The following is a 13,244-nucleotide window of genomic DNA, read 5'->3' as shown; positions in this document are numbered from 1 at the left end:
CAGAACAGCTTATTCAGCAGTTGCTAAATAGGTGATAGGTATGTGTGGTTTCTTTCCCTTTACTCCTCTGCCTTGTTCCCAGCCTTGCCTACAATCGCTTTTAGGGTTGGGAGTGGGGAGCTTGCTCTGAGAGCTGCCCCAGCAGGACCTGCCTGGTGCCCAGGTGCAGCCCACTCGTGGTGTCCCAGCCACACGTGTCCCAAATGTGTCCTAAACATGTCCCAAACACCATGGCAGTGGCTGGTGGGACTGGCAGTGGGGTGTGCTGGGAGGGAGCTGCTGGCCAGCCCCAGCTCCAGCTGCAGGGAACGGGGCCAGCAGGGGCTGGGGAAGAAGTTGATGTCATTGGGTTGACCTGGGACCCACCCACACACGTGCCCAGCCCTATGGTGGACATGAGGGAGATGACTGTCATCTCCCACCTCCTCCCTTCTGCTCTCACTGGGGCTGTGGCTGCTGACCTGCTGCTTCCAGCCACGGGAAGGGCTTGGGATGGGGCCTGTAGCCTCAGGAAGGTCACTGTCGTCTGGTGGGGTGATCCCAGAGGTCACTGTCTTCTGATGGAGTGATCCCAGACCTGTTACTCTTTCTCCTCAGTGTTTTTTTGTCTAGACAATCCCTCTTCTCTCTAACACATGTGTCTCATCTGTGTCCCATGGGGCCTGGATTGCAGGTAGGACAAGCAGCACATCTGCTCTGGATGCTGGGGGTGTTTGGAGTGACCTCCTTGCTGCCGTATTTTCAGTCCATCCTGAGTTATAGCTCTGGCTATGGATGCCCTGCATCACTGTCATGCTGAAAAAGGAAGGCTACATGTGGCTTCTCAGAGATGGAGGTTGAATATTCTTTTTAATAAAAAATATTTTTTTTCTTCATACTTAAAGACCCTTGAAGAGTTCAGAAGTCAGATCAGCATTAACACAGAAGGGAAGTTGGTTAGATCTTAGTTCAGCTACCAGTGTTCATGAAGAGCCTGTCCTATTGATAAGGAGTGAGAGCAGAGGGAGCTGTACAAATGCTTCTAACAAGACTTGCTCTTGCAGAGAGAGAAAATTAGGCAAATATTTCACCAGTAAGGTAAAGTCACTCCAGATTAAGAGTGTGGGTGGATGTGCCCACCTTCCAGCTGGCTCCTGCCTGAGGAAACGTCAGGCGACAGAAGCAATAAGCTCCAGATAGAGCCCGTGGGCTCCAAAAACCTCTACCAGAATCGTGAGCAGAGGTAGAAAAGTGCCAACATTCAAGTAATTCTTTCCAAAATGCTGCCAGAAATGATTTAATAATGTTCCACTCCTAGCAGTTCTTCCCCTTTGCCTTTCATTTCTGGAGGAAGTCCTAGTGGCATTTTCTGGACTAGTCGTATCCTGTCTGAGATCAGGCTTGAATTTCATCTCTTCCCCTGTGTTGTTCCAGTCCTGTTCCAGTTGTGAATCCTCATTCCCAGCCCTTTGCAGGCTCATGAAAATTTCCATTCTGGCCACAGTGGTGTGAGCAACCTGGGGGTTGGTTACTCATTTAAGCTCTTTTAATTTCCTCTGACCACTGTCTGGCAGAGCTGAAGGCTGCAGCACAGACTGTGGCCCTTTTTCCAAGCAATTTGCAGTGTTTTTTCTCCTAGGTGAGGCCACTGAATGGGTCAGCCAGGAGAATCCAGTATTGCTGGAGGTTGTGTGAGATTTTAAGCTGCTTTTTATGCCTGTGGGATTGTAGTGTTTGTTTGTAGGTCATCACTTCTGACTCTGCAGAGATTACTTGAACAAATCCACTGTTTGGTCCAACCTTTTGGGTTAAGCTGGTGGATGGTGACTCAGAAGTGCCAGTGGTTGGTCTCAGGCTGTGCCTTGTGCCTCCTGAAAGATCCTCTGCAATATTTGCTGGTCTGTGATGGTGGAGATGGGAGACATCCCTCATCTCACATGGTCGTGGAAAATCTCTGCTCTGTTCAGACACAGAGTTCCCAGTTGTGTGTCTGACTTTATTTAGCCATTTTCACATGGCAAGTTTGGAACCAGCTGTTGACTGAGTGGCAATAATTTAACAGAAAAAGAATAATTTAACAGAAAAATAAGTAAGTGAAAATACACAGTTGATGTATGGGAGTTCATCTTCTCTGTTGTGGTATGAACACACTAATTCAGTTATCCTTGAGATCCTGCACAGATCATGGTAGGCTACCTGCAAGTTTTGAAAGAGGAGTTGGTTCCAGTGGGTGTGTCTGGGGAAAATCCTATTGTTTATACATAGGTTTAGGTTCCTCCCTTTCCTTTTAGTGCAGCTGATAAAATGAGAGAAACAGTGGTTTTAGTTTACAGGAATTCACACCCTAAAACCCTACTGCAAACAAGAAAGAAATGCTTTGAATTCCCAATGTGAAGTGAACAGGACATTGTAGGAAATCCAGGAATGATCTTTGTTTGTGGGTTAACAGTGGGGATCTGTGTTTTCAGGGCAGTGTTGCCATTGTGGAAGGATCCCAAAGCTCAGATCTGATCTGTGTTTTCAGGGCAGTGTTGCCCTTGTGGAAGGATCCCAAAGCTCAGATCTGATCTGTGTTTTCAGGGCAGTGTTGCCCTTGTGGAAGGATCCCAAAGCTCAGATCTGATCTGTGTTTTAAGGGCAGTGTTGCCCTTGTGGAAGGATCCAGGAGTTCAGATCTGATCTGTGTTTTCAGGGGAGTGTTGCCCTTGTGGAAGGATCCAGGAGCTCAGATCTGATCTGTGTTTTAAGGGGAGTGTTGCCCTTATGGAAGGATCCAGGAGCTCAGATCTGATCTGTGTTTTCAGGGGAGTGTTGCCCTTGTGGAAGGATCCAGGAGCTCAGATCTGATCTGTGTTTTCAGGGGAGTGTTGCCCTTGTGGAAGGATCCAGGAGCTCAGATCTGATCTGTGTTTTCAGGGGAGTGTTGCCCTTGAGGAAGGATCCAGAAGCTCAGATCTAAGCAGTCTCTTGTGCTGAAGCCTAGAAAAGATGGATGTTGGTGCTGAGTGAGCGCTGCCATTGCCACTCAGTGATTGCCACCTTTGGGTCCCCTTGCTGCCCCTGGGGGCCCCTCAGCCTGGAGAATGAGCTCCAACCCCAGCATGTCAAACCCCTGTGTGCCCTGCTGGCAGCTGTGGGGTGGCTGTCCCACCCTTTCAGCCTCGGCAGGGGCACTCCTGGCCCCTCTCCCCAGGATTCCTGAGAGCCCAGCCTTGTCTAGCAAGGCTCCCCCTCTAATCAGAGCCGGAGGAAAGGAGTCCTCAGGGGTCTGTTCAGAACAGGAGCTGATAAAGATCCAGAAGGTGATTTCACTCTGTCCATTGATCACAGGCAACCCAGGGAGACCAGACCAAACACAGACATGTCGGCTGTGTCCCAGGGTTATGTGATACAAATGCTCTTGCTTAAGAGGTGGAGTGTTTTAAACTCCTCTTGATTATGTGGTCAGTGTGTTTAATTCCTTTCTCTGCTACATTATGAAGTGGGATAAAATCTCAGCCTCTCTTGCTTTCAAGAGTATTTCCTGCGTCTCCCTTCCTCCCAAATGCCCATTTCTTCTTGCCTAATGGCTGGAATCTGTTGGAATAGGGCTGGGGCAGTGTGTGAAACCACTAATACACAGCAGCCTTTAGGAGGATCAGGGATCCGTGGTCCAGAATGCAAATACATGCTTTAAAAGCGTTCCACTGAGCAGGAAGGGAGAGAGGATTAAAGTTTCACTTCCTTTTCATTTTTATGGGCTGAAGTTATTTGTCAGTTGGAAACATGATAAATTAGACAAACATTATCCTTTCCCTCCTCCAGGTTGCATATTCTGCTTTGCATTTCACAGTGCAATGAATAACTAAGCTTCATTATCACCAGGCTGTCAGCACTGAAAAGCTATTGCAGGGCTCTTTGCCTTTAATTGAATCGAGTGTGCTGTGCACCTCATTCATGGCTTGGTGCATTTGTCATTCAGAGTGTGAATGGCAACAAAAGATGACTTTGGTTGGAGCATTGCTGCTGCCTGGTGTTCACAGGTCACTTTTCAAAGCTCCACCAGCATCAGGTATTTACATTGTGCAGTCACGATAACGGTATCACGAAATAAGTACAGCAGGGACCATTTCATCATTTCAATTATGTGATTGAAAGATGTGGGGAGCTGCAAAGCCACTGAGGTTAAGAATGCCATGATGTATAAATAGCCTTGGATAAGTGTAAGCATCAAATTGGATGCAGATGGGTTTGTGGACTTTGCAAGTGGCTTGCTTAAGAATGTCTGCACCACACACCCAACCATGCATCCATCATGGTAAAAGTGCAGTCTTTGTCAGCAGGTCTGAATTATGCTAAAAATACCTAATTTGTACCTAATATTTTGTGAGAAGTGCTTTACTGCAAAGGATGGCATTGTTCTTCCTGTGCTGCATTTACAGAAATGGTGGCACAGAAAGCCCTGATGGCAGAGCAGGTCAGATGGGAGCTGAGGAGAAAACCTGCTTTAGGGGCAGCTCTGTTGCTGTGCCTGGGCAGGAAGGAGGGTGTTCAGGAGGAATGTGATGTGGAGTTTCCTCATGGAGCTTCTTCCTACAGCAGCCAGCACTAGAAATGAGCTTTGAACAGAGGCAGTGAAAGGACTCAAGGACTTTCTTCCTCTGGGGAATTGGTGAAGGGTCCTGAAGTGCATTCCAGCACTAGGATCTCTGGGATTTGGGTCTGCCAGTGAGGGATTTGGGTCTGAAGGCAAGGCAGAGCTTGGGCCCCTGCCTGGCACATGCAGCATTCCCAGCCCAAAATCAGAGAAATGTTCTGTGAGCCACACCAGGGGGAAACGGGCTGGGGTGGAGACAGCTTCTCCTCATGAGTCTGGGTCACTGACTGGTGCCTTGCAGAGGTTTCATTTCCCACCTCAAGATTAAATCTGAGATTTAATCTTTATTTTTGCAGTGACTTAGTCTTCCCAATGCTTTTGGCAAAATGGTCAGCTTTGATGTTGGACTTAGCCAGACGCTCTCATGACATGAAATGCTGCCCATCCCAAACTTCCCCCACAGTTCCATTTAGCAAAGGAATTTTTGAGAAGGATCTTAGAGTTGGCACTTTCAAGTGCTGAGTGAAGCTGTGAATTTATAAACTTTTAAGTCTCCACCAGTCACAAGTTCTTTTAGTGTGTGACCTCCTGTTCCCAGCCTGGAGAAACAAAATGGGGCAGGATGGAGCCAGAATTTAAAAGCTCTTTAAAAGGACCATGGCCACCTCCAGCTTAGATTTGGGAGAGGGTCAGAGCTGTGGAGGGGTGGGTTTGGGTCACACTTTACTGAGAGATGACACTTTGAGACTCAAGCCTGCAAATGTTTTCCTTCTCAGTCTTGTTTTCTAAGATGTTGTGGCAACACAGCGAGAGGAAGGTCTTTGCACAAGGCTTCAACCATCTGACCAGCATTAAAATTGCTCTTTTTGGGTTTTAATTTGGCTGGTGAAGAAAGGGGTGTGCTCCAGCAGCTGGTGTTGAATATAGAAGCAGCTGAATTTTAGAGTTGCAACTCTGAAGTAATAGTTTTGATGCTTCTCTAAAATGTACTATTTTTAAGTGTCAGTGCAGATGACCTGTACAAAAGGAACTTGGTGATCTATAGGCAGTACAGGCTGCACAGCCAGGGCATGTTATGTGAATGGAGATGGGGGGAAAAAATAAAATTGAAAAAGGGAATTATAGGAAACCAGTACAGGAGCACTTGGTGAGCAGCTCTTTAATAATTTAGGGAAGGTTATACCTGGTCTAACTCAGCATTAAAATAGAAATCATGGGGTAAGACTTGAGCTATAACATTCCCCTGTGGTTAGTATCAAAGTTTATTCCAACAAGCTAATGGGGTTTTTTAGAGATATCTTTGGTCTCCTAAAGTCAAACTCGTGGCTAGTTCAAAGTTTTATGGCTGTCTAAGGTACCAATTTTCATTTTCCGTATGTTTCCATACTGTGCAGTTTTTATGGCTACACTAGAATTACTGATGTTTGTGCATACTTACCAAGTTATTTAAATATCCTGGTGACTCTTAGCCCAAAACACACACTCAGGCTCTCCAGGGAAGTGCCTGCTACTCCACACAGTTGACTCATGTGGTATACATTGCTGAACAGATTTGAAGTACAAGCTGAGAACAGAGGGCCTATGCTGAGTGACTAAGATAAATTGCAAAAATTGGTTATTTTCAGCCTATATGCAGGAAACTCTGAAGTCAATGAACCTTAGGAAAGATCAACAAATGCAAGATGCTCTTTGTAATTTTTTTGTATTGTTCTCAGTGTTTTGTTTACTTATTTATTTTACTTTTGGATTTTTTTGCTTTGTGTCCTCACGCTGTCCTCACCCCAACCCACTGCTGAGCTACCTTGGTGAGAGGCAGTGGGAGAAGATAAAGGCTGGAGACATTTCTTTTTCTTTATCTTTGTCTCACTGCTGGGATGCAGGAGAGCTCCCTCTAAACCCAGGGAAGAGCCACCTGTGATGGAGGAGGAAGAGTGAAACTCAGCTCAGGCATGGGCACCACAGGAGGAGGCCCAGGGGAGAAGCTTTTCCATCTGGAAATGGGCTGGAGGTGTGGGATGTGGGTGCTCCAGAGAGCCAGCTCTCAGCTGGAGAACTGTGATGGGGCTGTGGATGCAGGGGTGGGCTGGGGATGCAGGGATGAGATGTGGATGCAGGGATGGAGCTGTGGATGCAGAGATGTGGATGCAGGGATGAAGATTTGGATCCAGGGGTGGGTTGTGGATGCAGGGATGGAGCTGTGGATGCAGAGATGTGGATGCAGGGATGGAGATTTGGATGCAGGGATGGGGCTGTGGATGCAGGGATGGGGCTGTGGATGCAGGGATGGGGCTGTGGATGCAGGGATGGAGCTGTAGATGCAGGGATGGGCTGTGGATGCAGAGATGGAGCTGTGGATGCAGGGATGGAGCTGTGGATGCAGAGATGTGGATGCAGGGATGGAGATTTGGATGCAGGGATGGGGCTGTGGATGCAGGGATGGGGCTGTGGATGCAGGGATGGGGCTGTGGATGCAGGGATGGGCTGTGGATGCAGGGATGGGGCTGTGGATGCAGAGATGGAGCTGTGGATGCAGGGATGGAGCTGTGGATGCAGGGATGTGGATGCAGGGATGGAGATGTGGATGCAGGGATGGGGCTGTGGATCCAGTGGTGGAGCTGTGGATGCAGAGGTGATGTGGATCCAGGGATGAGCTGTGGATGCAGAGATGGAGCTGTGGATGCAGGGATGAGCTGTGGATGCAGGGATGGGGCTGTGGATGCAGGGATGGGCTGTGGATGCAGGGATGAGCTGTGGATGCAGAGATGGAGCTGTGGATCCTGGGATGGGCTCTTGATCCTCCTGCAAAGAGAGGCCTCCTGAGATGGTCACTAAGCTCCAAGTCTGGAGTATTAATGGGTATTTGAGTGTTCTGTCAAATAGATCATTCCCATGTGGCATGGGAATCCTTGTTCAGTTGATTGTTGTGTTGAAACCCCCCCAAACCCCAGATTAGCCTGTCTTGCAATGCTAATTCAAAACCAGGATAAATTTGCATGCTGGCTTTCATGAAAAGAAAAAAGAACAAAAAGTGTCTCCTGTACAGATTTCTGAATCTGGAATTAAAAAAAAAAAAATACAGCTATTAATATCTGAAAGAAATGAGCTGATGTCTAACTAATGATCTTTCAATGCTGCTGGGAACATGGTTTATATTTTTCATTTTATATGATGTCAGCAACCACTTCTGGGGGCTGGCACGTACTGTGGGCGAGTCCAGAACATTTCTGAGACAAGCCAGCATTTTCAAAGCAGCTGTAAGAGTTTTGACTCCTGGGCACTAAGGAAAAAAATGTTCTTTATGAGCTAAGCCCATCCACAGTGCTTGTTTCCCAGGCTGCCTCGTTTATTCAATAATTTGAGACAGTGTTGGATTAAATTTCATCTTCCAAGCCCTGTCTGCTGAAGCTGCTCACCAGCTCTGTCATTTATCAAGGACACTACATGTGAGCCTTGATTTGATTGCTGCTTCTCTGGAAACCACTAACAGAGGGTGAGAGTATAAAGAAACAGAGAGGGGGAAAAAAAAGGAAAGAAAAAAAAAAAAATCTGTGTTTCTTGGAGGCAAGGAGTCCCTGGCTAATCTGTTGAGCCCTGCAGTCCCCAGAAGCCAACTCCTCAACTAGAGTTCTGTCAAAAATGAGTCCTTCCCTAATGTAATACTGAGGGAAGAATAAATTTACAGCTTGCTCAGGGAGGGCAAGAAGCCTTTCTGAGACATCTGTGCTGGACCCACCCTATCTGGTTCTGATTTTTTTGTTTTGAATGCATCTCCAAACAATCACTGAAGATAAACAACACGAGCAGGGAAACTTAGCCAAGTGACTGAAATTACTGAACCTTTGAAGACTAAACACATGCAGGATCAATCTTCCCTGTAGCCTTTCCTACTGAAACTGGATCATTTCTTGCTGCTACAGGAAAAATTGTCTGGAAATCCCACAAGGCCTCCCAGAAAGACTGGTAATCCCTTACCTGCAGCAAACTCTAATGTGTTTTCCCTCAAACAAACTTTCAAGCCTTCCTTGCTGGGCTGCTTTTCTTTTTCTTACCAGTTTAGGAAAGAGTATGGATTAGCCTAATAACTCCTGGGGTCATCCAGAAGTTGTTAAAGCTACTGATGTCTTTGAAAGCCTTGTTCTCTGTAGCAGCCAGAGCTTGTGCTTGGCTTGAAGCTGCCTCCACTGTTACAACCCCTAACATTAGTAAGTGAACAAGGAACTGAGCTAGCAATCTTCATCTGCATTTGCCCAGATCATTTTCAGGTTCATAAGCAGGCTGTTTCCAGCCAGGTCACAGAGCTGTGTGCCAGTGTGTGTGTGCTGATTTGGGCAGTGCTGGCATGGGGAGAGCTGAGTGTTTGTTTCTGGCTTTGTGCAGAGGAATTGCTGCCATGCTCTGCAGTGTCTCCTGAGGTACCATGCAGTGAAGCTCATTAATCAATGTGTCACTAATGACTGGAACCCAGCTGAGCTGGATGCTGCTGCTGCCTGCTGAGCAGGGCTGGAGCAGGGAAAGCAGACCTGGGAGGTGGGAGCAGTGAGTGTGAGCAACCTGTGGCAGATCCTTCTGCTTCACTTCCCTCCATGGCCTCTTCTAAGTGGAGGGTGCCACCAGTGTCCAAAACAATTGTGATTGCAGCTGCAGTCAGCAAAGTCCTTGGCTGTGTCTCATTGGGAATGCTGAGATGCCACTCTTGCTGCTTCAGTTTCCTTTCCTGAGGCAATCTGGGAAGCAGCAAGGCTCCACAACAGTGCTGTGGTACAGCCCAGAAACTACCAGAGGTTTGTTAGTGGCGTCTTCCTTTAAGTGCCACATGTCTTCAAACTCATGTTAAAAGCCATATTTATATATTAGGTGAACCACACATCTTGGTTACTGCCAAGTCTGGAGTTGGTGATGTACCCATGCTGTATTAGGAGTTCTTGCAGCAAATGTGTATTTATTTGTGGGCACTTTTGGCTGTCCACAAACTGTTATGTTCAGCTGAGCTGCAGTTTCCTTACACAGCACTATTTAGCATTACAGTGCCTCAGCCTGACTCTGCAGCAGCTAAAATATTCCAGCAGCAGTGTCTGACCCACACTGCTCAGCCAGGGCTTGCTGTGACCCTTCTCCCTGCAGCTGTCCTCCCTTGCTCAGGAGAAGCTGTCCTTGTTCACTGAGTGCAGCCTCTGCCTCTCCAGGCCCTGTTCTTCCTTCAGGAATTCATGTCTGCAGTGTTTCCACATTTCCTTCCTGAGCAGGTTCATTCCTCAGTCTTACAGCAAGTTTTTTGGTTTGTTTTTTTTTTTTGGTTGGTGTTGTTTTTTTTTTTTTTTTTTTTTTTTTTTTTTTTTGTTGGATGCTAAACCCTGGGTGTCTCCCCCTCATCTGAATCCCTGCAGGATGTGTGTATAAATTCTGGGATTGGGTCACTTTGTGCACAGGCAGAGAGAGGTCTGTTCCAGCATCATCTGCTGTCTAGAAAGCACTGTCTAAACACATCAAAGGGAGCACTGGGATGTTAAGGCTTGGCCACAGTCCCAAGCCCTTATGGTCTTCAAGCCCATCCTCCTGGAGCAGCTGATTGTGGAGCTTCCACCAGGTGCCTACAATGAGGATTTGACATGGTGCCACTTGGCACTCAGCCCCCAGCATTATGGGCTAGAAAAAGCAGCAGAGGCTTAGTCCTGCTACAGCAGATACTTTCCAGGTACTCTTGCCTTAATCCCTCTGTCTGTCTTCTTTATCCCAAAGAGCAGGAAAATCATGATAGAATTAAAATGGGATTTGCTTGCTACAAAATCCTGAGCAGCTGTCTCCTCAAAAGCTGCATATTTTAGCAACTCTTCTGTGATGGTCCAAGAGGTTGGTGGTGAGATGCAACTTCTGCTTTTTGATGGGATAAGGACCCATCATTTCCCTCTCTCTTTGTGCTGTCAACTTCCAGGCTCTGATTTCCATAAGAGAGAATCCTAGGTGGGTTAAACAAGACCCATGTCAAAGATTTCTGTTCTTCAGAAGTCTGAGATAAAGAAAAGAAATTCCTTATCCACTACCCTGATCTTTGAAGCTGAGGAAAGCAGATGGAGAATGAAGGCACAGGGATCACATTGGTCACCTTGGATCAGATCAAATATCCATCTATCCCCTGGTCTTGTCTCTGACACTGGCCAGGAGCTGATGGCTGGGGAAAAGTGTGAGTAAAAATGCAAGTGTGTAGTAATGCTACCCTGCAGGCCTGAATCCAGCAAGCTATGGCTTAGGCATGTCCTTAGCTCTGAGCTGATTTTATTCCTCCTTTTAGCCCTCAGTGGATTTTTCTGTAGCTTCCTCCAATCCTTTTGTGAACCTGTGAAAAGTTTGGTCCAGGGCAGTCCTTGGGATGATGTTACAGTGCAAGGGTCCTGGCAAACAGTTACCCAGCTTCACTGCCTGCAGTGTGCAAGAGCAGTTTTGTGCCACAAACTCTGTGATCTTGGTCAAGGCATTTTGATTCTTATGTAAAATGAGGATTATGTATTCCTGTTTCACAGGGAATTGGGAGGATAATATTTAGAGGTTTTTCAGATACAAGGGCTGAGAGATATATAGAAACATAAATACTAAATTAAGCAATTTGGTCTTAATCTGATTCCTTTCTGACATCCAATAGCCCAAGCTATAAAACCAGGCTTTCTTTTAATTCTTTTTAATTTGGTTTCTCCCTCTCTTAAGAAAATAGCAAAATGTACCTTTGCTGTCTTTATTATACCTAATATTTGTGCTGGACATGCTCTTAATGTGGGTTTTCCAGTGTTAAACTCTAAGATAGAGGATGCTATTGTACCTTGAATATGTTATCATTAAAAATCACTGCAGAGTTAAAGAGTTCCCAGGTTCAGCAGGAATTCACAGTCCTTGTCACATTCAAAGAAGAGACTCCTCCATAGCAGAGTTTAAGAAGAGTCTGGTGTTTTCCTGATGGAAGAGTCTGAATGTCTCCTCACTGTGGCTGGCTTGGGCTGAAATGCTGAAAGGAGGGAAGAAAGAGGAGAGGAATAAATTCTCCTTGGTGTCAGGTCTGACCTGGTAGGTGGAATGTTCTTCAGGGTGGGTGACACCTGTGAAATGGTTGAATTGGGTGTATTTTGTGCTATGAAACATGAGAATGTTGCCTTGTTTGCTCTGCTCATGCACAGCAGAAACCCTGAAAAGGCTGATTTATCCACATCTTCTGTTCTCTAAAAATGAGAAATCATTCCTGCACCTTTTCATTTATAACTTCATGGAACTCCACATGTGTGGCAGAAATTAGATCATCTAATTGATTTATAGTCAATCAGTGACTGTAAAGCCCTTGCATTCCTCATGAACAATTTATAGAGGTCTGAAAGCTCACCCCCTGAGCTGCAGGGGAGGCTTTAGCCTGGCTGCAATGTGGCTTTAAAACTGCTAAAAAATCCCTGGACTTGCGATCCTCTGGTGTTGGAGATTGTTTTAGAGGGTGTTGGCTGTGTGGTGGGAAAGGGGGTGATGAGAGAACAGAAGTGAGTGCCTGCAGCCTGAGAGCTCTGACACTGCAGAGATGGAGCAGCCCTGGCCAGGGCTGGGAGCTGCAGCCATGGAGGCATCACTGCAAGGGACAGGAAGGCTTAGTTGCAGCTCTGTGTTCATTTAGCCCAAAACTACTGCAGCTCTGTGTTCATTTAGCCAAAACTACTGCATCTCTGTGTTCATTTAGCCCAAAACTACTGCATCTCTGTTAATATAGCCCAAACTACTGCAGCTCTGTGTTCATTTAGCCCAAACTACTGCAGCTCTATGTTCATTTAGCCAAAACTACTGCAGCTCTATGTTCATTTAGCCGAAACTACTGCAGCTCTGTGTTCATTTAGCCAAAACTACTGCAGCTCTGTGTTCATTTAGCCCAAACTCCTGTAACTCTATGTTCATTTAGCCCCAAACTATTGCAGCTCTGTGTTCATTTAGCCAAAACTACTGCAGCTCTGTGTTCATTTAGCCCAAACTACTGCAGCTCTATGTTCATTTAGCCAAAACTACTGCAGCTCTGTGTTCATTTAGCCAAAACTACTGCAGCTCTGTTAATATAGCCCAAAACTACTGCAGCTCTGTGTTCATTTAGCCCAAACTACTGCAGCTCTGTTAATATAGCCCAAAACTACTGCAGCTCTGTGTTCATTTAGCCCAAACTACTGCAGCTCTGTTAATATAGCCCAAAACTCCTGCAGCTCTGTGTTAATATAGCCCAAAACTACTGCAGCTCTGTGTTCATTTAGCCAAAACTACTGCAGCTCTGTGTTCATTTAGCCCAAACTCCTGCAGCTCTGTGTTCATTTAGCCCAATACTACTGCAGCTCTGTGTTCATTTAGCCAAAAGTCCCGTAGCTCTATGTTCATTTAGCCAAAACTACTGCAGCTCTGTGTTCATTTAGCCCAAAACTCCTGCACTGACAGGAGGGGGAGGTTCACCCTGGCTCTGGCTCCTGTTTGAGATGAGGATTTGGGAATATGGAAATAAAGGTGAGATGGATTGTTTGTGCTTTTCTTTATTGCTGTTAGTGCATGTCACTATGTTATTGGAAGTTCTTGCTTCAGTTTTGATCACTTAAACAATTAACAATTCATGTACAACCAGGAGTAGTCTTTGCTTTTTCCCAGATCTGCTGTTGGAAAATATTGGAAGAAGCAATTAAACCCCCAACCCCCA

At 46.2% G+C, this 13,244-nt stretch overlaps 1 protein-coding gene across 4 annotated transcripts in view; it reads left to right on the top strand.

Annotated features, from left to right (window-relative positions):
* Nucleotides 1-13,244, top strand: part of COL26A1 (collagen type XXVI alpha 1 chain) — a 171,996-nt gene that overhangs the window by 79,963 nt on the left and 78,789 nt on the right. The gene's annotated exons all lie outside the window — the stretch shown is intronic.

This window comes from Agelaius tricolor, unplaced genomic scaffold, assembly GCF_023055355.1.
Source record: "Agelaius tricolor isolate 1412-34295 unplaced genomic scaffold, bAgeTri1.0.p SCAF_25, whole genome shotgun sequence".
Taxonomy (NCBI): Eukaryota; Metazoa; Chordata; class Aves; order Passeriformes; family Icteridae; genus Agelaius; species Agelaius tricolor.
Note: the sequence above shows the minus strand (reverse complement) of the source record. Positions and strands in the feature narration are given on the sequence as shown.